Raw genomic sequence first — 26981 nt, 5'->3', positions numbered from 1 at the left:
GAAACTATGTTCACTATATAATACTGTTAAGCATACGAATACATATCACTATGAAAAAAAAACAAAAAAAACATGCTGAAAATGACAAGAAAAAAAAAAATATTAAGTCTTATGGCTGAGTCATTTAAATTTCGTTCAGGTTCATGTTGATGAATTAATAAGAATTCAGCTACTGTTTCATTAAAATAAAATTAGAATAAAAAAAATAAAGTAATAAGTTTCTCTTTTGTTGTATGTTTAAATTTTGTCACGTGCTCTCTAATAGTAAAAAAAAAAAACTTGGCTCAGTGATGGGTCTATTTGTTCTGTGGCACAAGCCCTTTTTGTTTGAACACTTTAAATTTGAGATTCCAAAATGTGGAACCAATATGCCTGGCTGAAAAGTCAGAACATAATTGTGAATGAATACACTGTGTTCAAGCAAAAGTGTTCAGTCAGAAAAAAAAAAAAAAAAAAAAAAAAAAAATATATATATATATATATATATATATATATATATATATATATATATATATATATATATATATATATATATATATATATATATATATATATATATATATATATATATATATATATATATATATATATATATATATATATATATATATATATATATATATATATATATATATATATATATATATATATATATCATAATAAGTATCGAGTAATCGCATTGTATTAAAATTTGTGAAAATAAATAGGAATAATCTGGGGAAAAAATATCCATCAATTTCTCCAGTGTGTCTAATATGATAACTGCAATGATCGCGAAAGAGAAGTGTTACGTATCCAAATTGTGAGCTAAGGCGGCTAATGCCGTTTGTTACTAATATATCCAAAAAAGGCAAATAATTGTTCTCGGCTTTTTCATTGCGCATGCAGTATTTTATGGTTATTATCTAAGTATTTTAGAAATTGATTTACATGTGTGCTGTCATTAAAGAGTACAAAACATCTACATACTCTCTATACATAATTGGTTTGAATACTATTAGAGATTCATTAAGTTATTTTTTTCACAATGACAGACAAAAGACATATGCAAAAGTTGGGCCAAAAAAGGGTACTCATATAGCCACTCTATATATTTATTGATAAAAAAGATAAATAGATAAAATAAATAAATAAATAAATAAATAAATAAATAAACGATAAGATTCTTTAAAGACACATTCTATTAGAGACCTAACCTGTAATAAGGTTATGTTACATTAAACTTCATTTTTTATATTGCTCTACACAAATTTTAACGGTTTCTATCAGTGGTATTTTAGAACAACGAGACAAATTCAAATGGAATTGGAGACTGATTACAGTATCTATAATTTCTCTGACAATGATAATGGAGTTTTTATTTAATTATTCTTTCTTTAAGTGTAGTAATTGTGTGTTAGTGGTGCTTAGAGCGGAACTAAAAATTTTGCCGCATTACATTTTAAACATCCCCCTCCACTGTCGACTCGGGAACATTAAATTGTTATTTGTTAATATTTTTAGCTGTAGTGCTCTAACTTAAACAAGCTGTTCATATGTTTAAATGACACTATTAAAACCTGTTGATTTCTTTTGTTTTAAGCTGAGAAATTTGAATGATATTTCTACTACCTGCTCGGGGACATTTAATTAAAATTTGTTGAAAATTTTAGTTGTACATTAGCTTAAGGTAGCTGTTCATGAGTTCAGTGTATTAAAGTCTAATTTTTATTGTTTTAACATGAGACATTCGTTTATCTACTGAACAAAAACTAGGAAAGAAATAACACGAGTAATCGATTTCCAGGCTTCGAAATACTCCTTCATACTCGTATTTACGTATGTTCGAGTGTGTGTTGGCCATAGTATTTGGTTGGAATTGCTTCGTCTTTTTGCCAGTAAACCTGTTTCCAGTTGGGAAAAAGAAATCTACGCTGCGCAAATGAAGTAAGTAAGCGCACATTTGGTCGTGTTTTACCACCTACACACAGACACACATACATAGTGCCCCAACTCTCTCTCTCTCTCTCTCTCTCTCTCTCTCTCTCTCTCTCTCTCTCTCTCTCTCTCTCTCTCTCTCTTTCGTGTTTCACGTACGTATAAGAGGCTACACACACACACACACACACACACACACACACAGAGAGAGAGAGAGAGAGAGAGAGAGAGAGAGAGAGAGAGAGAGAGAGAGAGAGAGAGAGAGAGAGAGAGAGGATAAGTACGAACGAGCCGTTTAAGGTAGATTGTACTTTACAACACATGACAAACAACTGTGGTGAGCTAGGCAATGCTAGTGTTCCATTCACATTATATGCATAAAATAATTAATGACGATAGAGACCATTCACCCTGTCTTCAGTAAATGAAAATGATGAACCTAATACATTTTGCCTATTGTTACCAAAAATTTCACTTAATTTAATTTGTTGTTAAAAAGAGGCCGCAAATGTCGTAAATAGCATCACGTTTTGTTGAAAAGAAAAGGAAAAAAAAAAAAAAAATCTCCTCTCCCGTCATAATGGACACGGGGAATGCATGGGAGGAGCCGTAGGCGTAGTGGACTCACTGGGCCATGTATTGATGACCGACGGTCTTCAATAGCTACATCCCAAAAGTTCCGTCAACGCGGCAAATGACACCATAACAGAGCAGTGGCACGCTTGCTTGAGGAACTTATACGCTCTTGAGTTGGCTTTATACTCGTATATATATATATATATATATATATATATATATATATATATATATATATATATATATATATATATATATATATATATATATATATATATATATATATATATATATATATATATATATATATATATGAATATCTGTTCAGTCTCGTCCATCTATCGCTGTCCTCTGAAACAGTAAGTAGTTAAGAAATACAAATTCATGCGTCTTGTGTGGTTCTTGCGTTAAAATCTGTTTGTAACAGTTTGTAGTAGTTTATGTAGCAAGTTTATGCCATTCATAAAGTCAGTAATCTCCTACTCAACTACTAATACTGCAACGATTTTTGTGCCTTTTAAGTGCGGTTATCTCATTAACCAAAGTATTAAGTAGTGCCACTGGGAGCGAAGGCATATCCAAAATGCAGGCATTAAGGCACGTGTTTGTTGCCATGATAGCAAGATCTCAAGTGCCATAGAATACACGCATGCACCGACGTCATTTCGGAGGTTTACACACACACACACACACACGTACACGGCGGCTTGGGTTGTGTACCTGAGGAGCTGCCACTAGTGAGTGCTCAAGCCCAGGGGCGGGCGGGGAGCAACATCTCCTCGGTTCTCCGCCTTTTTCAGGTGAGTCAGTGTTCTGAGAAACATCACGAGTGGTCCAGTGTGTATACATAGTATTGTGGATAATATGTAAGGGTGAACATGGCAGTGAAGGGCTTATAACATATAGAAGATCGATGAAAAATTGGCTTGGCGCCGCTGGCAAGAGCCTAGCTTTGGAGCCAACAGTAAAGGACAGAATGGGCGATCCCTTGACCCCGCTCCCAGACGTAGGATCAAGTCGGCGACAGACATCTGCATACATCTTAGGTGCTAAGAATCGATCTTGGATATGTCTATGGTCCATGATAGATGTAATGAAAAACTGAGGGTATGTTTCACAGAGCCGAGACGTGAGAGAGCCGTGTTTGTGTGGGTGGCAGGCTGGTGTCAGGCGGGTCGGTGTTTGGTGACGTCATGATGTTATGACTCAGATTCTCATTCACCCAACACATACTACACCATGACATTAGTTATACACATGTCTGGGGTTAGATGACAGTCTTGTAGAAGCAAAGGTGGATGTATAGGACATATATAATAGTTCGATGGCAGCGAGATTAGGGGGGTGGAGGAGGAAGGGTCTCGAGGAGTAGGGCTGCCAGGGAAGGGATAGCGAAAGCCCCTCCCTTCGGGCGCCAGGCAAGCGTGCCGAATTTGAGATTTTCGTTATTATTCGCTATTCGTTGATCTTCTATTACATAATGTTTCTAGGTCATGGCATCATCTAAATGTCATACAAATCGTGCTGGTATAGAGGGAAGCCAGAGTAAGAGAAGCGGAGGCGGGAATGAATGGGATGTCAGGTGGGTGTGTTATCGTGAGGCAGCAAGGTGGTGGTGGTGGTGGAGGAGGAGGAGGAGGCCGCGGGAGGGAGAAGGGAAGGAGGAGGACGGTGGGGATAGTTGTAGCCTGGGGCTAGTGTCGCCAGCCTCTTCCCTGAGCGCCTGCTTCTTGCCGAACACCCACCGACCGACCTTCTGACCACCTAACTTGCTCATTCGCCCCTCCCCCTCCCATCCATGCCCCCTCCCCTTCTCTCTCTCTCTCTCTCTCTCTCTCTCTCTCTCTCTCTCTCTCTCTCTGTGATCTCTTAGATTGCTTTGTGAATTTGTGATTTGTTGCAGTCGTTGTCTATCCTCGACATTCTAAGTCTACATACATGTAATTTTTTTCAATGAATTAATTAGTTGATTATATATATATATATATATATATATATATATATATATATATATATATATATATATATATATATATATATATATATATATATATATATATATATATATATATATATATATATATATATATATATATATATATATATATATATATATATATATATATAGAGAGAGAGAGAGAGAGAGAGAGAGAGAGAGAGAGAGAGAGAGAGAGAGAGAGAGAGAGAGAGAGAGAATTCTCGTTCACATCAGATAGCTCGAGTTCGGGTCTTCGTATCGTATTTTTTTTTTCTTAAGGTATGACTGAGGTAATCCAAATTAAGGACTGAATTGCTATATACATAATTCATTCTTGTTACAATGTAAGAACGGTAAGGACACTTATGCCCTTACCGCTCTTAAATTCAGTGAAAACAATAAATTCATTTTGTGTGTGCTACGACTCCGTCTTTGATAAACAGTTGACGCTCCATTTGTACACTACGTAGACTCACCAGCAACACGTGTGCAGGAACTGTGGTCTGGAGGAATTTTTGAAAGACAGTATTCACCGCTTACCTGTTGATCGTTAAAATTACTCACAACGTAGTAGCAACTCTATACAGTAGTACTTGTCTTTCAGGAATGGTGACTAGTGACATTTTTTCAGCGAATGGTGGAAGGCCGGCAAGGATATAGCAGTACGGTATAGATTAAGAGATTAGTTTTACGTATACTTATAGTAATTTATTGGTTGCTTAATTCACCCCGTCACAAAAAAAAAAAAGTGTAAATTCGTCAGTCATCATGCCTGTATTTCTTACTTAAGTGATTTGATTCATTGACAACTGCCAGACGGCCGATAACAGTGTAGACATGAGACATATGAGTAACCTATCACTGCCGACTTACAACTGGTCATGGCACACTTGTCGCCTTTCATAGTTGATTAGCTAATGCCTGTCGTCGCGGTGTCTCATCTATCTATCTATTTATATATATATATATATATATATATATATATATATATATATATATATATATATATATATATATATATATATATATATATTATTCCACACATTTAAGTGCCAGGAACTACCTGGTATCAGTAACTTATCAGAATGTTTGTACTGGGAAAGTGAATCCAAGTATGAAAGTTCTGTTGTATTTGATACTCTTGGGTACCAGTCTCCACATCAAGCCACATCGTTCGTCAACAATTGATCGGCGCGGGCGTGGGTTGCAATGTGGTTAATACCATTATTTTTCCTCTCTCTCTCTCTCTCTCTCTCTCTCTCTCTCTCTCTCTCTCTCTCTCTCTCTCTCTCTCTCTCTCTCTCTCTCAACACAGAAATTAACACTCTTTATTGTAACAGAATATTCACGTAACTCTTGTATGGTTTTCCAAGATTCATCGGATCGTGTGTATTAGGAACTTTGTGTACGTTAAGCTCCTTCAATGTGAGACATTTAGTGGATTTATTTACTGGCACCCGGTTTCTCCCACTTACGAACTTCAATGTAATATAATAGAACTTTGAAATAGTACGATTAGCATTTACTACTGAGCACCAAGGCATCCATCCCTAACGTACGGGCTCTTCCCTCAATTCTTCCGCCACCGAGGTTATCAGATTTCCAAGAATTACCCATATATTTTATTGCCGTAAGTAATTTGCATTTAGGTAAATAATCGAATAATTTAAATATTTTAGCAGCGATATGTGAAGCTCGAGAATGTAGTTGAGAATGGTTTTGTAAATGTGGAGAAATGATATTCGTTATTTAACTCGGAAAATCAACCAGTGAACCAGGAAGTTCGCGAAGGAAAAAAAAAAGTATATTAAAACATGCAAGGAAAAAAAAAATTAAGTTAGGCGTATTTATTTAAAGATGGCAAGGCGGTACTCTCCAGAGAAGCTCTACAACAAAAAGTTGAAGAAGCTTCAGTATCTCAACATCTTTATAGTGAGCGAACCGATAACTTATCCGAATGAGTCACATGGGATGAGATAAAATGCCAGGTGCTGGGGATGACACTGATGACGTTGATAAGCAATAAAGACGTTGCTTTTACCGCCCGCAGCATAAGTACTGTAGATAACTATACCTTACAGGGACTGTGGCAATTAGCACAAACACCACATCGATAATTAATGATCTTGAGATGATATAACCGAATCTGAATGTATAGGTAGTGGTCGTGGTACACAAAGGTTACAACTTTTATTCAACGCCACACTCATTTTAGCAATGTGTAATTCATGTCTTTTTTTTTTTTTAATAACATCTATGAGCTATGTACTGCTACCTGTTACCCTCCTGGAAAGGGCATAAAGTTCACAGACACAAGTAAGGCTATGATCTCACACACCTCCTGACACCCCTTCCATTGCTGAAAAGAACAACGATCACTCGTTGGCATTGAAAAATCCTCACTTCTTACGCGACAGTAGTTTGGACGTCCGCTTACGCCCACTATAAACATGTTGAATTGGGGCGTTCGCTATGGTTTGGAAAAACAGCCAGATAAAACATTAGTCTCTGTAGAAACCAGTGGAAAATATTTCAAACTAAATATGTAGCAGGAAACTAGAAATAAATGTGAGAACACTTAGAGCCTGTTTGCGGGTATTTAGCTTTTAATAACTGTTTTTTAGAATGTGCATCACCAGATCATGTGGATACTGTTAGTGTAAATAATTAGGATCAATGTTTTGTAGCATTTAAGTAAAGTGCATCAAGATGTATCACGAGACGCGGTTTTAAAATGTGCTTCTCCAGAGAACTGTGGGAACGTTGACCAACCCCTACATTCAAACAGCCGGCGATCACCGGCAACTCAGCCAATAGTAAACGCCCCAGTTGGGGTGTTCGCAATGGTCTGAGTTGCCGGTGATCGCCGGCTGTTTTAATGTTATATGCTCCCACAGTTCTCTGTGGATGCACATTCTAAAACCGTCTCCCTCTGTACCTAAAAAAGAGTCGAGCAAGAATCATTTGTGCTGCAGAGATACTGTGACGGCCGAAGTCGTGCCGAGACGAAAGGATTGGCTGATATCAGACACGCCGACTTCTGAAAAAAAAAAAAAGACCTAGCCGGGAGATATATTTTCAGTACTCTTTTAAAACCCAGGTCCATACATCTACTGTCGTTGATTACATAAATATATCACGAAAAAAAAAAAAAAAACAGTGGGAGACCATGGGTCGTTTTACCAAAGAAGCGGCAACACGGGAAAGACATTGGGAGACATGATGTAAATAGGCCAGCGGCAGCGCAGAGACGTTGGGAGACACGATGTCAACAATCTTCACCAGTATCCTGCTAAGCTTTGACACCAAAACATGGTTGTTTCCTTCATATGTGTCAGGATTTATAAAATTTTATGTTAATTGTATAACCTAAATGTTAAAGTAAACTTATACAGAGAGGAAAAAAAATAGTTTTCATTCCTAGGTGATGATGCATTCAAAACCAGAGATAATGTGCGTATTATTTTGCCACATTTCTTGCTCTATGATTGATGATGGCGGCTAATAATGTTCCTAATACTTTATTAGTTTCTTAACACGCAAACTATGTCAACATCTTTTTCCAGCATACCGAATCAGTGAATCGGGGAGTTTTTCCAGACCATTGCAAACGTCGGAATTGTCTTGTACCAATTGCAATCATTGGACAGTCACCCGACAGTTCTCTATGATAAAACTTCGCGACTCGTCAAAGACGTGAAATTTATCTTTTTGACGCCATAGTTGAACGATGGCAGCTGGTCACTGTAATCGAATAGTTACTCCATTCTTTGTGTAACCCTCCTAGTATTGTTGCGCAAAACCTGTTAAGTCTTTCGAATTGTCTCAGCTAAAGGTGCGGTCACATGAACTACTTTTTCTGATATTTTATAACGAGATTCAAAGTTGGTTGCATTTCATGGGAAACGGCGAAATTCTGATCACAGTCTCGGACATCAGCGTGTCGGTTCGAGAGATCTGCAAATTGTTGCCAAAAGGTGCCAGCAGATCGGGGACAATTAGAAGTTTCTTGGAAAAAAAAAAGTAACTATCCTAAGATTTGGAAATAACTATGGTATTTCCATTCACTAATACCAAGTATATAAATGCTGAACACACACATACTTGTTGCCAGTTGGCACAAACTGAGAGGAAGACGCTTTACAACTCACAAACAATCGTATAGTTGCGTTCTTCTGTATACATACTGTAGTTGAGGTAACCTGGTTTAGTAGGTTTCGAGACTGAGTCTTGCTCACGCACAGCAACCTGTTATCGTAGTGATGTCTACTTGTATAAAATTATGTAATATGGTAAAAAGAAAAGTTGCTCAAGAGGTGAGACCTAGAGTTACCAAACGTATGGAACGTTGCAACGTATGAATCTACTATTTCTTTTACATATTTTGAGCTGATGTATTCCGAGATGCTATAGCCCTACACGTGACCACATTCGAAGATAAATTCATAGTAGAAAATTGTCGGCAGAAGATTTCGGCGATATTTTATCGGGAAACTGTCTCGTGTGATTGTCTCATCAAGAATTTACCATATCGCGATGTAGCAACGCTGCTACGCTTCACAGCGTGTTCCATCATTGTGCGTAAATTAGAAACGTGACGAGCACATGTTACAGTCATGTACATAACCACATGAGAAGTGGTCCAGAAAAGGGCTTAAAAAGAAAAACCGTTAAAAAAAAATGTATAATAACATCTAACACTGCTTAGTTTCACTCTTTTCTTATTTCCAATTGATTCTTGAGTAAAATATATATATATATATATATATATATATATATATATATATATATATATATATATATATATATATATATATATATATATATATATATATATATATATATATCGTCGTCATCCTTACTCCGTTGTGCTGCCATGTCCTCCAGAGTATCTGTTAAAGATTAGTCACATGGGAGGAATACTTGATAACTAGAATGAGGTTGATAATTCAGACGGGACATAGCCAGACCGCCAGCTTGCCAGAACACCAACCACATTGTCGTCTGTGTATAGGAAGGAAGGAAGACCTGAAGACTATGAAGTATTTATAAATAACGCTCAGCGATCAGGTTCTTCGCCATTACGAGTGGAAGTGGGTGTGCGCGGCCAGGCTTGTCCCTACATGTGCTATTGATTGACCATGAACCCTACAAGGGCCACCACTACCGCCTGCGTCTGGGGCTGGCCAGGACGCGCGACACCCCACTCGCTCTCGCCACAAGGCTGGGTGGGGGCAGAGCGGGGAGGGGCTCGCTTACTCCAACACAGAGAAGATCCGTCGTACACATCCTGTCTCTGCAATAGGGACTGGTGCTTTTTTACGTTTCGCGTCAGTGTTGGTATTGCTCTGCATTTACTCATTCGTCCATGGATAACACTCGCTGTGAAGTCATACATCTTGTAACATTTCATATAATTCTGGGAAAAGAGAACATTTCAATTTTTTTCTTCATAATTTGCATTTGTGAAAGCCAAGCAGTCTCCTCTGGGTTGCTTACCCATGAAGACCTATGTGCGAAAATGGTAGGTTTCTTTATTAATTATAGTTCTCGCGCCACTACCCTTGATTTGGAAGACATTCTCCCTTTTATTTGCTTTACGGGCATTCAGGTGACGGTAACTGCAGCGGACAACACATAAATAACTATCGTTCAAAATTATTATAGTTGTGCTAAGTAATAAGGTAACTTCGTGTCGAACAAGTTAACAAGAAATTATGAGATAAGTTTAAAATTACATGGAAAAAAATTCTGCTACGATATTATTATTATTATTATTATTATTATTATTATTATTATTATTATTGTTTTTGTTGTTGCTGTTATTGTCATCATTTATTTATTTATTTATTTATTTATTTATTCATTTCGAGTTACTTTTTTTTTTTCGAAAGATTACGGTTTTTGTACGAGAACTCCAAATACCACCATACTCACGATCTATTAGACTACAGCCTATAGGGAAAATAAGAGAAAATCAATTACCGAGCATTAACTTTACGTTTTTCAAAATTGCTTATATGTCTCCATTATCCTGTCCACAAGCCGCTTTCCTGAACACTGGCATGGAAAGTGATTGGCGCTTGTGTGCAGCCTCCTTGTCTTCTGTACTGCCCTTGCCCTGCCCCTCCCCGTTTGTGATGAAATAACCTGCAGTCTCGGGAGTCCACCAGTGGAACAGAATGTGACGGTGGAGAAGCGGTCTTAGGAGTTTATAGAATACGCTCTCTCTCTCTCTCTCTCTCTCTCTCTCTCTCTCTCTCTCTCTCTCTCTCTCTCTCTCTCTCTCTCTCTCTCTCTCATAGTAATCAGATTCGTAAATTTTGAAAATAACCTATTTCTACACGTCACTGCACTTTTCTGCCGTGGCTTCATGTTCATCCACACGATTTAGGTTGGAAGAAGGCTATTGGGGAGAGGGAGGGAGAGAGAGGAAGGGGCTCTCCCGCCACAACAGTAACTCGGCTCCCTCGGGTTGCCGGCTGGGGTTAGGTAACGCGTCACTGACCAGCGGCTGCCTCAACCTCTTGGCCAAACTCTCCGAAATCATATCCTTAAAAACAAAATTAAATGTCTATGCGTTTATAGTTCCTGTGCCAAAGTGTTTCCTACTATGAGTATAAGGAACTCTTGAGCTCTAGAATGCTTCTATATAGTCAATAAAACAAGCAGAATTAAGTTAGCCTAATATTGCATTATAGCACTAAGATACGATCAGAACTCATAATTATAATTCAAGAGAGAGAGAGAGAGAGAGAGAGAGAGAGAGAGAGAGAGAGAGAGAGAGAGAGAGAGAGAGAGAGAGGATGGGATGGGGGCTATCTGTGGGAGTTGCCTGTACTAGTGGTAACTAGTCGCGCAAGGAAATACTCGAGCATCCATCGCGGCGGGGAAGGGGATTCGGGGATCGGCTTGAAGCATCGTGATGTGGGTGTCTGGAGTCTGCCTTGGTGGAGTGGTGTCGCGCGACAGGTGGATGTAGGTGTGGCAGCTTGAGCTTCATCCTCCATGCTCTCTTGACCTTATATGCATTTTTTTTCTTTCCTATCAAATGTTGCAGTGCGCATGAAGGAGGTAAATTTTGTAATGAGATCATAATTAACGAGTAGAGAGAGAGAGAGAGAGAGAGAGAGAGAGAGAGAGAGAGAGAGAGAGAGAGAGAGAGAGAGAGACAGATGTGAGCACATGTAGATATACGGCTTGAATATTGACATTGAAATGAATGGCAAATACAATATTCTGTTCGTTGTACAAATGAGATGGAGGAACAGACGTGAGAATAGTAATGATAAACAGAGAAAGGAAAAATTCAAGCCGCCTAGGAAATGCAAGAGTAAGAGAAAAGAAGATACGGAATAATGATTGATTCATGTCAAATCAAAATGAACACAAGAAAGTGAAAGCTGGGGAGAGGATGAACACAACTTAATAGGACGAAAAGACCGAGGGAAGATTTAAGAAGAAAGGAGACAGGAGAGTCGCAGTTTTTAAAGCAGGTGACAAAATGAAAAAAAGAAAAATATATATATTCCTTCATTTGAGATTCAAAATATTTTGAGCGAATGGTTGAAATAAGTAAAATAACGATTTCAACGCCCAAAACTAAGGAAAGGTGAACTGCCCCTCGCGGTCCAGTAATGTTCGGTTATCACTAATTATGGAACTGTAAACTCCCTCCCATCGATCAAGGAAACTTCCCAGGCATTCATTAAACACTACCAGAAGTATGGTATACCTCTGCATACTGTATAGTCTGACTCTGGGCATCCATTCTCCTCTTCAGCGTAGTGGGAGGCCAATGGATGGAGTCATTGCGTAACACCCTTTCTATGAAAGGAGCCGTGGAATGTATTTTTGTTAACGTTTTCTGAATGTTTGTCAACACCTTATCACCTGTTGATTGATACCTCATATCTTGTTCATGATAACTTCAGAACAGTGCATAATTAGTCATTCAAATAACCAAACATACTATTGCCAAAGACGAAAGATGGTATATTCTTATCGGAAATATCCATGTAGTTGTGTAGCACCAGTGTGTAGCAAGAGACACGAATAGGAAAACATTTATGAACAGAATTTTGTTGGCAGCACTTGCCAGAACCGATCCCAGTTCTACCATAGTTTCCCTGAGTGACTCGAGTCTTGGAACTACGGTGCTGTTGTTTCAGCGCTACTCGCTCGTGTATGAGTTCTATATATATATATATATATATATATATATATATATATATATATATATATATATATATATATATATATATATATATATATATATCCACACGAGTCGACGAAAACAATTTTCTGTTGGTGAGGTAGCTTAGATTTGAAGGACCTTATGTTACGTAAACACTTAACAACTTCATTATTAAGAGGTTCTAGCTGACGTGATAGAGAAAGCAGTCGTGCTGTATAGTTCCCTGTTCTCGCTGACAAAAAAAAAAAAAAAAGCAAACGGTAGCTCACCACTAAATACAATTAGAAAAGTTATCTATCATTAATTTTTTGCTATTATTTATTTTAGGTAAATAGTTTATTATTATTATTATTATTATTATTATTATTATTATTATTATTATTATTATTATTATTATTATTATTGTTATTATTATTATTATTATTATTATTATTATTATTATTATTATTATTATTATTATTATTTTATCATTTTATTTATTTTTAATTATTCTTTATTTTCATTTTTTTCTTTTCACTACTGCTGCTACCTGTTTGTTTACTAGCCTTTTCCTTCGATCTGATTAATTTTGGCCTTCTTTTAACTGTGTATTATGCCCGCAGGCTTTCTAAAAACGTTTTCTCTTTCCTACCTTCAGATTCTCAGCAGATGTACTTTTCATTCCATATGGTCTCAGACTACTTTGTCTCACACATCTCAGTGTTTCCCCATTTATGAGCTCTAGTAACACTCATTTTTTGTTAACCTTGCAGATATTCCACTATTCGATTTTACCTAACGGCTTTCATGCGTCACACGACTCGTATCTCAACGGCCATTCAGCCTATGAGTATGTTCCACCACCTTGTGTTTCCTCTCATATCCCCTCTCCAATAATTTTCAGCTGCTGCTGCTGCTGCTGTTCATTCATCCACACACACACACACACACACACACACACACACACACACACACACACACACACACACACACACACACACACACACACACACACACACACACACACATATATATATATATATATATATATATATATATATATATATATATATATATATATATATATATATATATATACACACACACACACACACACACACACACATATATATATATATATATATATATATATATATATATATATATATATATATATATATATATATATATATATATATATATATATATATATATATATATATATTCTAACTCCTACATCCCCCGACAAGTGACCCTCTTCATAACCCTTCCACCAAGCCGTCCCTCCAGTGCCCCTCCACCTGACCAGCTGCAACTCTCCAACTGCGTTTTTACCGGCCCGCTGCGCTTGGCTCCTCCAACTTGCTTCGCGTTTCGCCATTGGAACGTAAAAGAGTGTCTTACCTAAAACTATAAACAAGCTCTTGCACTAGTCATCTATGACTTTATACTGTGTTTTGTCGTTGTCTCACCCACGCACATTTTATCTGCTTCCATCGTCATAATTCCCCCGACCCACACCATCCCTTCCAAAGATGTATATTCCTCTCTTCTCCTCCCCCGTCCCTCGCTGTCTCTCTCCCTCCACCCTCTGTGCCCACGTCACAAGCCGACCAGACCAGACGAGTTGGAATGTTACAATGAAGGCGCGGGGAGGTGCATGGGGTAGCCATTTCGTCCCTTTAGAAAATTCGTTCGTTTTCATATACTTTCAGCTTTGAATGGGATAACCTGAGGGTTTCCATTGATGAATCACATTTATATAATCTATCTTTAGTAACTGGTATTCCATAGACAATTAATAATGTCATAGAAAAGAAAACAGACTTCGAAAATTATTGCAATGAAAGTCGGCAGCGGAGAGCTGGTTTCAGTCAGGCGAGACTGCGTGGCCACCAGTCTGCCCTGCAGGTGTCTATGTACGTGCGTGTGTATGTGTACACGTATCCGTGTGCGTACACGCGCTTAACTCTTGACATTTTCTTGAAAAATTTCTTTAAAGTCTATAACTATAATTACACGTAATAATGCGGCATGAATACATTAGCACTTGTGCGTTGCCCTATGAGCGGTAGACGAAGTTGTAGATGTAGAAAGGGCAGGGCAACGTGGCTGACGTTGCACTGCCTTTCTCCTGAGGCTTGAGGCGCAGCAGAGGCAGCAGCAAGGGCTCAGGATGCCGGCAAAAGAGGAATCTTTGTGGTTGCAAGTGCGGCTGCTTGTGGCGGGTCAGGCGGGTGTCTGAATGACGAAACGAGGTTCGCTAGGGAGTGTCAGATGAACGACGTCATATTGAAAGGACAGTTGTCTTATCAGACAGAAACATGTTAGGCTAATAATTTCGCCTGTTATTATTATTATTATTGTTATTATTATTATTATTATTATTATTATTACTACTACTACTACTACTACTACTACTACTACTACTACTACTACTACTACTACTACTACTACTACTATTTTTATTATCATTATTATTATTATTATTATCATTATTATTATTATTATTATTATTATTATTATTATTATTATTATTATTATTATTATTTAGTTTATAATGAATGCAAGATAGCATCATTAGACATTCATTGGTGTCAGCTTTGATATCTTTCATTAAATAGCTGATTAATAGTTTGACTTATACGACTCCCCTCAACTCCCTCAATGCTGTCTACCTCCAGACTCCACCCACTTGCACTCCTGAATACCAACCGCGGCTGCTCAGCTCCCTGCCAAACCCTCGCCTTCGAGAGGAACAGCAAGGCTGATGCAGCAGCTGGGGTTGAGGGCATGCACATTGTCTTTGTCCATAATTTTTAAATCAGTGTGACATTCGTGTCGTTTAATTCTCGGCCAGATTATCTTAACTAAATCCTACCAACTGCACTTCGCTTTTATCTTCTTGTGATCGAAGATTTTAAAGGCAGAGTAGTGGAACAGTTGACGATACTTTTCCCTACATGCCCACGGATGGCCGGTGAGCAGTATGGTAAACCTTGTCCATTGTTGTGATATCACATGATGCACTACTACGTATACACCTCTCGGACGTCCGCTGACGTACTATTTATTTATTTGTTTATTTTATTACTTTTTACCACACACCGAGAATAGAAGTGACATCACCAGGGAGAGCCGGCCTGCTGCTGCTGCTGCTGCTGCTGCCAGGTGCAGGCGGGTGCTACCTGGCCCTTGCTCCCGACACCAGTATGTCCTTGGTCGACCGAGGTAACAACAGAAGCAACGAGGCAGTGTGTTTGAGGCCCAAGAGTGAGGTGTCGAAGATCATGCTCCTCTTGACACCTCACATCACACCCTAGTATCTAATACTGCATGCCTTTTGGTACTACGTACCACAATACCTGACACCTCATACTCCCCCACCCCCTCATCTGGCGCCTCACCACACCCGTCCTGCATAGCACTTCACATCACTTTTCCCTCCCTTATCCCTCCATTCTCTCGATCCGAGGCCAGCTAGCCTGCGAGGAGCCACGCACACCCACACCGCCTAGTGGCCTCCACCTCCACCTGCGGCACCTCACCTTATCCCTACCCTCTCGTCCGGCCTCCTCCTCTCTACCTTGCCTTGTTTTGGTCTCTCTCTCTCTCTCTCTCTCTCTCTCTCTCTCTCTCTCTCTCTCTCTCTCTCTCTCTCTCTCTCTCTCTCTCATCAAATGCCTTTTTTGCCTTTTTGACCTTCATCACCTGTGGAAGTGAGACGGCAACAGTTCAGTAAAGGCAGTAACGTTGTCAAAGCTTCCTGCAATTCATATCTAGCATCAACTCCCCTTTCCTGCCTCTCCCCGCTCTTCATCGATCATTATGTACGTTTTATTTTATTTTATTTCCTGACGCAATGCCTGACGTTTACTATACGATTAGTAATTTTTGTTCCGATGGCTTTTTTTTTTGTATGAGCGATTTCATGTGTGTTCATTATAGGTAATAATAATTTTAATAATAATAATAATAATAATAATAATAATAATAATAATAATAATAATCGATCATACGAATGTTCGTAGTAATTAAGATATTTTAGTTACTGTTAAATCTAAATAAATTTTCAAGTCACGAGTAAATCACTGGAGAGAGAGAGAGAGAGAGAGAGAGAGAGAGAGAGAGAGAGAGAGAGAGAGAGAGAGAGAGAGAGAGAGAGAGAGAGAGAGAGACTAACAAATGTATCATATAAACAAAGTTGGAATTATGTGAATTTATGAAATGGTTGAGGTAAGAACACATCAAGTAAGGATCATTGATGTTTGCTACAGTGGTTGATAAAAGTAGTGGAAATTCAATATTAGACCATGTAATTCCGACTCAGAGACCATTATCACTCATGTATGAAGGCAACATGGAATCCGACAATGTTGAAAGTCTTATGCCAACCTTTGAACGAGTAATTAAGTTCCTGCATAAGCTCCTATTTATTTATTTATCTATTTATTTATTTTTTTACTTTTTCTTACGAAACTTAAAGCTCAGCAGTGTAGATACGTAAGGACGGTATGCACAAATCAAACAAAAGTCTTCATATAATAAAAGTAGAACGCGAAGGATTGTGAAGGTAAAAATGGGTTGTATAAAGCAAAACTAATTCATCTAAAATATTGTTTTGTCTCAGACGAAAAATTATCGACACAAGACACTGACAGCTACTCAACACTGACACGCCCACATCGGAGCGTGGCAGCCTTGAAACGGCAACAGGAGAAAACTCGGCGGAAATACATGAATACCAAAGATATGTAACGCGCGGAGATTAGGTTAACATGATGGGCGTCACATAGGAAGTGAAAGAGCTGTATACCACCTCTGAGCAGTTATACGCTGTGGCTGCTGATGGTGACACTCAAAATGACGATGGTTATCTATGAGATGATTTGCGCTCGTATATCAAAAGATAGATATGCAGAGATGTTTGGGGAAAAAAGGAACTTCATAACAGTAATGTTCGAAGCGATCTTTAAGCTAAAAATTTGTGCAGGTCTCAGCCGCTGGTCATTCCATTCATAAAGTGGTGGAGAGGAGAGGCAAGAAACTAGTTTGGCGGCCTGGCGCGGGGCATTTAAGGGGCCCCGGTGGGTGGGTCCCGCTCGCACCCACCCTTTACTGCCAGGCGCGCCCACCTCCAGTTCCTTGGTCGTCGTCGTCACAGTTTGAATCATGATGTCACATCCGCACCTTGAGCCGATGTCTCGAGATCTAAGAGTGCAGTGACAGGAATGAAAGTTTGATCAGATATTAAAATTGTGATTTGAAGCGGAAGAGAATCAGTACATTAATTGTTTTTTTTTTTCCTCCTACCTCTCTACTCATTGCAGCATATCACTAGTGAACGTATGAGTACGCTGTCACTAGACTCGAGTGACAGTCTGAGTCACATCACATTAGTGACGAGAGAATAGGGCGTAGAGGGAGCACAGTTCTTGTGTTGTTGCGGGCGAAGGCGTGAGGTGGCGTCAGCAGCAGGTGCGTGGTTCTGGGAACTGGCTACGAGGTATGGAGGCGACTGGCGACCGAAGCAGCAAGCTGGGTGCGGCCTCACCTTCACCGTCACCACCGTTCGTGACCTCCATTTCTACCATTTACTCCACCATACCACAAGAATAATTATCATGCATTCTTTGTCTAATCATCATCATCATTGCTGCAAATCCGAAAGTTTCATTACTCAAACTACAATTTTTCCAATAGTTGTCGCATTATTTTTACACCACCACCACTACCACTACCACCTTCATCATCATCATCGTCATCATCATCATCATCATCATCATTATCAACAACAGCGTAATAACCATCACACTTCTGTCATTGCTGCCGCCGAAACCTTGTAGAAAATGATCATCTGCAGAGATTAGTGATTACCCAAGACTCGCTTTACAGTAATAGGAAGGCGCACATCTTCCACTCTAAATCTGAATGTCACCGATGTGTCAGTCATGTAAAATAAAGCTACTGACAGCATCCAATACCCACATTCATGGTCGCCACTGCAGCCGCTGCGTCATCACCACTCACGCCACATGCTGAGCTCAAATCAAATTACAAAATTTAAATATCTTGTATAGTTTCATAGAAATGAACTTATCCGTTAGTGTTTGACAACGGTGACATTCTGTTTGGTAAATGATATTTGATTAGCAATAATGTCATCCTGCAAAATTCTTAAACAGCCTTAATTTATTCCAAAGACTTCGTGATGTTTTGCTCTCTCTCTCTCTCTCTCTCTCTCTCTCTCTCTCTCTCTCTCTCTCTCTCTCTCTCTCTCTCTCTCTCTCTCTCTCTCTCTCTCATATACCTAATTCATGTGTAATGTGTGTAAAAAACCCCCCTGCATAAAGGAAAGAGATTGAGAGAGAGAGAGAGAGAGAGAGAGAGAGAGAGAGAGAGAGAGAGAGAGAGAGAGAGAGAGAGAGAGAGAGGGGGGGGGGGGACGAGGACGAGTGGGAGAAATTATTGAAAATTAAAGATTACGATATAACCAGCTTTGCACGTCAGTGTTGGTAATAATAATAATAATAATAATAATAATAATAATAATAATGATAATAATAAAAAGTAATGATAATTTCTAAATTCATTATACTAAATATGAGATCCTCGTAATATACCTCTGAAAAGAAACGCCTTGCTTATAAAGGAAACGAAGTAACTGATGAATTGAAATAAATAAATCAAATATTGCAAATTGTACGTATTATGGATACATCATTTGTTAAAACAACGGACGGCTAGGGTAACTCGCCTATCCCTATAACACCACTTTCTTCACTTGTGACACAGATATTGGGAAAATGGTGAACAGGCATTTGACACACGTTAATTTAACCTTGCTTTTACACGTTATGATCCTTTAAATTGTGTTTAGAAGATCAAAATGTTTACCATTATGCCCAAGGAAGATAGCAGTGGTTCCTTCATCGGGTACTTCCCTGAATAACTGAGCAACGGCATGGAGGAGTCGGAGGACGTTGAACATGAACTCTACCTATTGCATTTTTCATTGGCGTTCAGGCAAATATAAGAAGTCACCGTGCATGAAAGAGTTACCCAATTTTGTAAATGTACAGATGAACCAGAAAATGTGTAATTGTCTGTCGTTACAGTCGCCTGCTGAATGCGTCGTCGTCAGCGTGATGGAAGGGGCCCAAAGATATGTGGCATGATTTTAATGATCTTTGAATAATCTTACTCAAAAGGTATTGGCCAGTTTCTTCGAATTATCGAACACAAGCGTGGCACACTCCAGAAGTACTCCAATACTTTTCTTGAGATAATGATGTCTGATATTTTGGTGTTCTCTGACAGAGTCCACCATGTGTGTCAAAGTTTGTTAGCCATTAATTGAATAGCTACATATCACTACTTGTATGAATTTCAAGTTTTAAGAGATCTCGTTGCTTCTCTCAGGGAAGGGGTAACGCTGCGTGGTCAAGTGCTTTTATCAAGGGAAGACCCGAGTGGACGGGACGATGGGCGCCACAAAGAACCTTGCACTGGATGTTCCTTTATTGGTGAGGGGGACTCTTAAGGCCATAGGTAGTCTTCCTGAACATCATATGCTGCCAGCTATTAAATCCATTTACCTTTTCTCCAAGTTGCTGAAAACGAAGTCAAATGCATAAATTAAGATAACCTGTTCTTGAAGTGAGTCCTGTCTGTTTGATCAAAACATTTACAGAGATGGTATTATTTTCGGTTCACTAGTATGTGTGGCAAACTAAACCTCTTGCATATTATTAAATTATCTATAATGTTACTTGCGAAGGAAGTATACCTATTTGGCTCACTGGAATAGTTGTATAATTACTTGAAGCTTACATTTCTTTATCGTTTACTAAATACAGTGTTGTTTGTGTTAAACCGTCCTTATATGAATATAATGAACTGATGACAAACCTGTGGTCACATTTCCTAAAAGCCATTTCCACCGTTGATGCCCCGATCGTCTCCCTCCTCCAGTGTTCCCGACTTTCCAGAGCGAGCTAGCATCCGCCTCCCATCTTGGGCAGAGCGTGGTCGAGCCAGAAGGTAAGCCGCAGGCAGGATCCAGGTAGAATCCGCCGCCCCACGCCCGCCCTCCGGCCCCGCTGGATGCCAGCACTCGGCCGCACCCACCCTACCTCCCTCCATACCCGATACCGGACCCGCTGTCCCGCATTACTCACTCCGACTCACAGCTCACCAATATTATTGTTTTATAGTTTGCATTCAAAACTGCTTATTATATTATTAATATTCTATAAGTACATTATGACTTTACCTCAAAAACATTATCACAATATGCGGTTTGTATTGATAAGAGTATAGACACGCAGTCTAGAACCTTAGAAAGTCTGGTTTTTGGTCTCTTCATCTTATTGTTTCCTTTGTGAGAGTAAACGTAAAGCTAAGAAAAGTCAGCAGCTCTCTGTGGCAACTGAGCTGGTCTGGTGTCCACACCCGCACCCAGGTGCCTGCCTGTCTGCCAGGACGGCCGCCCACCCGGCCCTCACATCCCCCCACCCCACTACTCCCTCCAAGACCGGCCTCCCTCAGGTCTGCCCACCTGCCCTCCTCAGAATCAGGTACTGGGATGGTAATAGTGGCTAACACAATGCCTGTAAGGCTCACTCACCTGTAAGCCAACACCAGAGTTTCAACTCACGCGCTTTGGAAGCCAAGGTCTATGTTCCTACCAGTGAATGAATATTGCCAAGATGCCGCTTCCCTCCAGCGTTGTTAGCGATTGTGTTGTTTGTTTTTTTCTGCGTTGTTTTAAAGTATTCTTATTTTAAACTAAGTTTTGTTTTTGGATTTTTGTTTAGAAGTATCGCATGTATTGTACTTATTTTTGAAAGTTGTTTCTTGGATGAAGTCGCTTGTGTGTTGTTGGTCTTGTGATGGGGGGCGGCAAGGATCGTGGAGTAGCGCCACCACGGACCCCCTCGGCATAGAATGATGTCAGTCAGGTTTGTTCGTGTGTGTGTGTGTGTGTGTGTGTGTGTGTATATATATATATATATATATATATATATATATATATATATATATATATATATATATATATATATATATATATATATATATATATATATATATATATATACATATTTATTTATTTATTTATTTATTTATTTATTTATTTATTACGCCTACGAGCCTCTGGTCATTCGTTGTTTGGGGAGCGGAATGACGCAAGCAAACATTCTTACGTTCATAGACCGATACATTCATTTTGATGCCAAACTTTGTTGACAAGTTTCATTGACTTGTTAAAGAGAATTTCACGCTATAATCTCATATGTTCTACAAATCAATCGTATCTTTCACACACACACACACACACACACACCACACACACACACACGAACGGACGGACGGACGGACGTACACTCCACCAGTCCGACCACACACGCCTCGCCTGATGCCAGGGTCGCAGTCCACAGAGAGGCCGGGCGCGGCAGACGAAGAGGGCGCCTCCTTCGTGCTTCCTGAAGTATCTTATGCGACAGTTTTCGTAAGGTGTTTCGGGAGTGAATCCCTGTTATAAACCTGTTAGTGAAAGTACTGAGTACCATTTACATGTAGTGACAAGTGTTTTCGAACAGCAAGTTATGGTTTTTAGTATCGTGACTTTGTGGTACTGAAAAGACATTTTGTGGACTTTCAGAAAAGAAGAATATTTACTTGTAAGTATTTCTAATGTCACTAATCCGTAACAATCATAAGTACGGTACACATACCTCAGTTTTCTATTGCATTGGTCATTATCACATTGCCCAACACTAATTCATGAAACTAACAGACACTTCGCACGATAAAAGGTGCATATCACTGGTAGAGATGCAAAGTTAGGGAAAGTGGTAATGATTTATCCCTTAACGCCACTGCTTTCTGAACAATTCAGGTTAATGTTGAAACTTGGTGTTAAACAGTACCATACGGTTGGGACACTGCATGGAGAGAACTTTGTACGAGTACGTTGGCTGAGAATGCCACTTTGATACCTTTCATATTTCGGGATGGGTGTTAATAAGTTTCATAAACTTAACATCTGAAAAGAAATGTTAATCCACTGAAACAGTTGTCGCTAAGATCACGCAAAATGTTAATGCTTTTCCCGAAGGCGATGTGGCCACGAGACACCGTGTGACAATTACTATCTTGGAGACGTTAAGGAGAGAAGGAAAACTTGTGTATTCAGCAGAGTAGAGGTTCGTGCAGCTTTTAAGTATCTGATAACATGACAAGACTAATATACGTCCATACTCTGGTGCATGAAATACTGAATAAATTAGATATATCATAAGGCTCTACATATGTATAGAGGTAAATAGCAACCCTTAAGAACACACACACACACACACACATACACACACACACACACACACACACACACACACACACACACACACACACACACACACACACACACACACACACAGGCTTAAATTAAATAAATATGTTACTTAGATGTCGTACTGAAAAAAATGGAATAGAATTGTTATTGGAAAACAGGTACGTTGTGGATGCCGGACAGAGATTTGACAAATAATAAGTCATACTACTTTCTGCAAGCCAAATAGATAAGCAGGCAATGCTTTCCTTTGATTGAATTGAATTATTAATATAGATAATATCTTTATATTTTTCTCATAAAGAATTTTCATAATTTCTGAAAGAATAGGTCAAAATAATTACATGCATTATACTCTAATTACTCTAATAGCTTGTCGAAGTTTCATTGCACTGTTAATATTGCAGAGGTCTTTAAAAGTGAAAATTAGCAAAAACAATTTCTAAAGCGTTTCCTTATGTTTTAATTATATGGTGAATGTTGCAAAAAATTAAAAACAAATAACATGTCAGCTCGTGTATTTGAATGCCTGCTTACCATATGGTGTGGTCAGTTAGATCAGTCAAATCCTGTGTTGTTTTTACATTCATGCATATATACGTACGTACCTACGTACATACATGTATACATACGTGCATACATACATATATGCATTAGATCGCCACCATGACCATCATCATCACCATCATCATCATCATCGTTATCATTATCAGTCACTGCTTGATAACTTTTTACTGTAACTGCTGTTGATAAAAATCGTCGCTGTAAATGTCTCTTAGTCTTGCCAGTACTGATTTCTGCTTGTAGCTTTCACAATTTTATTTTCTCAACTTCCCGCCTGATATTTTTTAATAAGTTTGTCTTATTAGTTTTTCGTTTCATCTGCGCTTGTCTAGCGTCCTGTCCATCTTTATCATTTTTCTGCTCTTTGATTTTATTTTTGTGCTCTTGTCCATAATGATCTCCCAAGTCTTGAGAGTTATATATGTAAACTAAAACTTTCACTTTGCTTCTTGTTTACTGAATATTCTTTTCATGTTTCATATCCATCCATAGTTTATTCTGAGCCGTGTCAAAGCTGCTTTCCAGTAAGAAGAAGAAGAAGAAAAAAAAAAAAATCCAGTGTACAATGCCAAACATTCTACTGAAAATCTACTCTACTGAAAATTCAATGATGGGTGATTTTAGGATTCTCTCGTTTGATTATGACTTCGGTAAAACTTATATAATGATTTCTAGAATACTTTTGGAAGGATCATGATCGAGTATAATTAATCTATTGTTTCTCTCTCTCTCTCTCTCTCTCTCTCTCTCTCTCTCTCTCTCTCTCTCTCTCTCTCTCTCTCTCTCTCTCTCTCTCTCTCTCTCTCTCTCTCTCTCTCTCTCTCTCTCTCTCTCTCTCTCTCAAGAAAAAAAAATCTTTATTTAAGATTTTTGAGTATGTCACCCTCTCAGTCTTCCATATGGTATGCAGTATGGATCCAACAAACGTTAGTAGATATTTCAACAATGTTTCAGTTCTTGTAACCGAATTTGGAGTTTCCTCTTAATCAATACCTTCTTCAAATTTTAATGCATTTTAAGTAAATTTGCTTTATGTACACAATTTTTTCCTAAATATTTCGTCGTTTTATCTCATATTCAACAACATGTAGTGGGAGTTACTTAGGTTTTTGTCATGCCCTCACTGGATACTTCATAGAAACACTGAGAATTGATCTGGAGGCAGAGTAAATCTTTAGCCATGAGAGACTTCCTCTGGACCGGGGGACCAAACCCTTGACGGTGAGCGTAGAAAGGAAATGCCTCGGACATCAGAACCATGACGATCGCAAGGTCTTAAGAACGCTTTTGGGAACATAACATTTTTAGGATGTTTTAATGATTCTTGTGATAATTTAACAAGGAGTGTGCATAATCAGTTGGAAAAAAAATGCGCATAGTAGCAGTAGCTATTAATCATATATGTGACCTTTGAAAATAGTTCTTAAGAGAGAACAACATTTAAGAATACAATCATAATTTATAGATCCTTGTTATATGCGATGGATACGTTTCACTTCGTTGACGCATGTACGAAAACGCTTATTGGAAATAAATATTTCAAATTATTATAGTAATGGAATGCAAAGACTCCTGTAAATTAAATAAAGTTAACCACAGTTTCATAAACTAATTATGAAACTTCAATGCACGGACAGCACATACATAATATTTGAGCTCTCACAGCACTAAAATGTGAAGACACACTAGTTAATACACTGAAGCTAAGATATGCAAAATCTTATTAACTTAATATGCAATATGAAGACATGACACTTAAATAATAATTAAAACTCTCATAGCACTGAAATGTAAAGCAATTTACTCCAGTAAATAACTGTAATCAACCCCGATATACAGTGTTTCACAAACTAAATATGAATTATGCAATATGTATTTTGAATTTTCATAATACTGAAATAAAAAAAAATGATACATGAATTACATGGTTGCAATAGCTTTCAATGAGGTGTATGCTACTGTTTTGCACAGGTGTAAGGACAGATACTTGTTCTTGGAGTGATGTGTATATATATATATATATATATATATATATATATATATATATATATATATATATATATATATATATATATATATATATATATATATATATATATATATATATATATATATATATATATATATATATATATATATATATATATTGACGAAGTTCCAAGACACAATAGAGGTGAGCAGGGAAAGCATCCAGAGTTCTTTCTTTTATTACTTGCAATGTTTCACTTTCACAGAAGGCATCTTCAGGCTAAAATATATGATTTTAGTAGAATATAAAAAAATATATAATTCTAAAAATAAGGGCAAAAAATAACACATAAGGGGCACAATAAAAAAAGTAAAAACAAAAAACCAACCTATGTATGATGGTGGCTCACATTGTTAACTAAAAAGAAAATTAATAAAAAACAGTAGACAGTATGTGGAGCAATAGTGATATATGGTGAAAAAAAAAAAAAGACCAAGTAAAACACTTTGTGTGCACTTACTGGTAGAAGAGTGAAGACTAATTAGATCAATGACTAGCTCAGAAGCTGAAGCTCCGAGCAAAGATTTATAAAAGGTATACTTGGGATGATGATAATTGGTTATTTCATTCAGGTTTTAATTGTTTAATATAAATACCCAGCTTTTGCAGGGTGAGGTCAGGTCCAGGACAGAGTTGAGAGAGATAAGGCAAGATGAGAGAGGTGAGGTGAGGTGTGAGGGTGTAGGACAAGAGGAGGGAAGATGTGTCCAGAAGGGGCAGAGGAGAGATGGAGGGGGAGATAGGTGTGAGTATGTTGGAATGTCAGGTCATGCTGAAATGAGAGAGGTGAGGTCGAGGCGAGTAGATGAGGGAGTGGAGAGGATGGTAGAGGCCAAGATGAGGGGATTAGGTGAAGTAAAGGTAGATGAATTGTATAAATATTTCATAGATAAAGTTCATACAGGTCTGTTAGCAAATATCCTGTATAGGGCAATAAGATCACAGAAAAATGACCCTAAATGGATGACTGCTAGGTTAAAACATATAGGCGTAAGAGAAGTATATATAAGAGATTAAGGGCAGGTAAAGAAGTTTAAAGGTCACAATATAATGGATTAGAACAGTCAGGAAGTTAACGAGGAAATGTAAGGGCAATTATGAATTAAAGGTAGCCAGCCAGGCAAAGATGGACCCCAAGGGATTTTATCAGGTATACAGGACGAAGAATAAGGATACTATAGGTGCATTAAAGGCAGCAGATAGGGAGCTGGTTAGTTCTGGGGAGGAGACTAGTAAAATTCTGAATGAGTATTTTTTAACTGTCTTCACCCAGGAAAACATGCAGGATATGCCAGATAGTGAACAGATGTTTAGAGCAGATGAGAATGAGAAGCTGACAGATATTTCCATAACTAGGGAGATAGTGAAACAGGAGATAGATAGACTAAAA

At 38.3% G+C, this 26981-nt stretch overlaps 1 protein-coding gene across 4 annotated transcripts in view; it reads left to right on the top strand.

Annotated features, from left to right (window-relative positions):
• Positions 1-3144: 3144 nt before the first annotated feature.
• Positions 3145-26981, top strand: part of LOC135111672 (uncharacterized) — a 69801-nt gene continuing 45964 nt past the window's right edge. Inside the window, exons 1-3 of one of the 4 annotated variants that reach the window (XM_064025243.1) lie at positions 3233-3293; positions 20070-20173; positions 20622-20690. The gene's annotated coding sequence lies outside the window, so the exon portion shown is untranslated. Of the gene's footprint in view, positions 3294-20069; positions 20174-20621; positions 20691-21834; positions 22331-26981 lie in introns of those variants that run through there. The other 3 variants (XM_064025232.1, XM_064025252.1, XM_064025260.1) reach the window with 3 other exon arrangements.

The sequence above is a fragment of the Scylla paramamosain genome, chromosome 2 (genome assembly GCF_035594125.1).
Source record: "Scylla paramamosain isolate STU-SP2022 chromosome 2, ASM3559412v1, whole genome shotgun sequence".
Taxonomy (NCBI): domain Eukaryota; kingdom Metazoa; phylum Arthropoda; class Malacostraca; order Decapoda; family Portunidae; genus Scylla; species Scylla paramamosain.
Note: the sequence above shows the minus strand (reverse complement) of the source record. Positions and strands in the feature narration are given on the sequence as shown.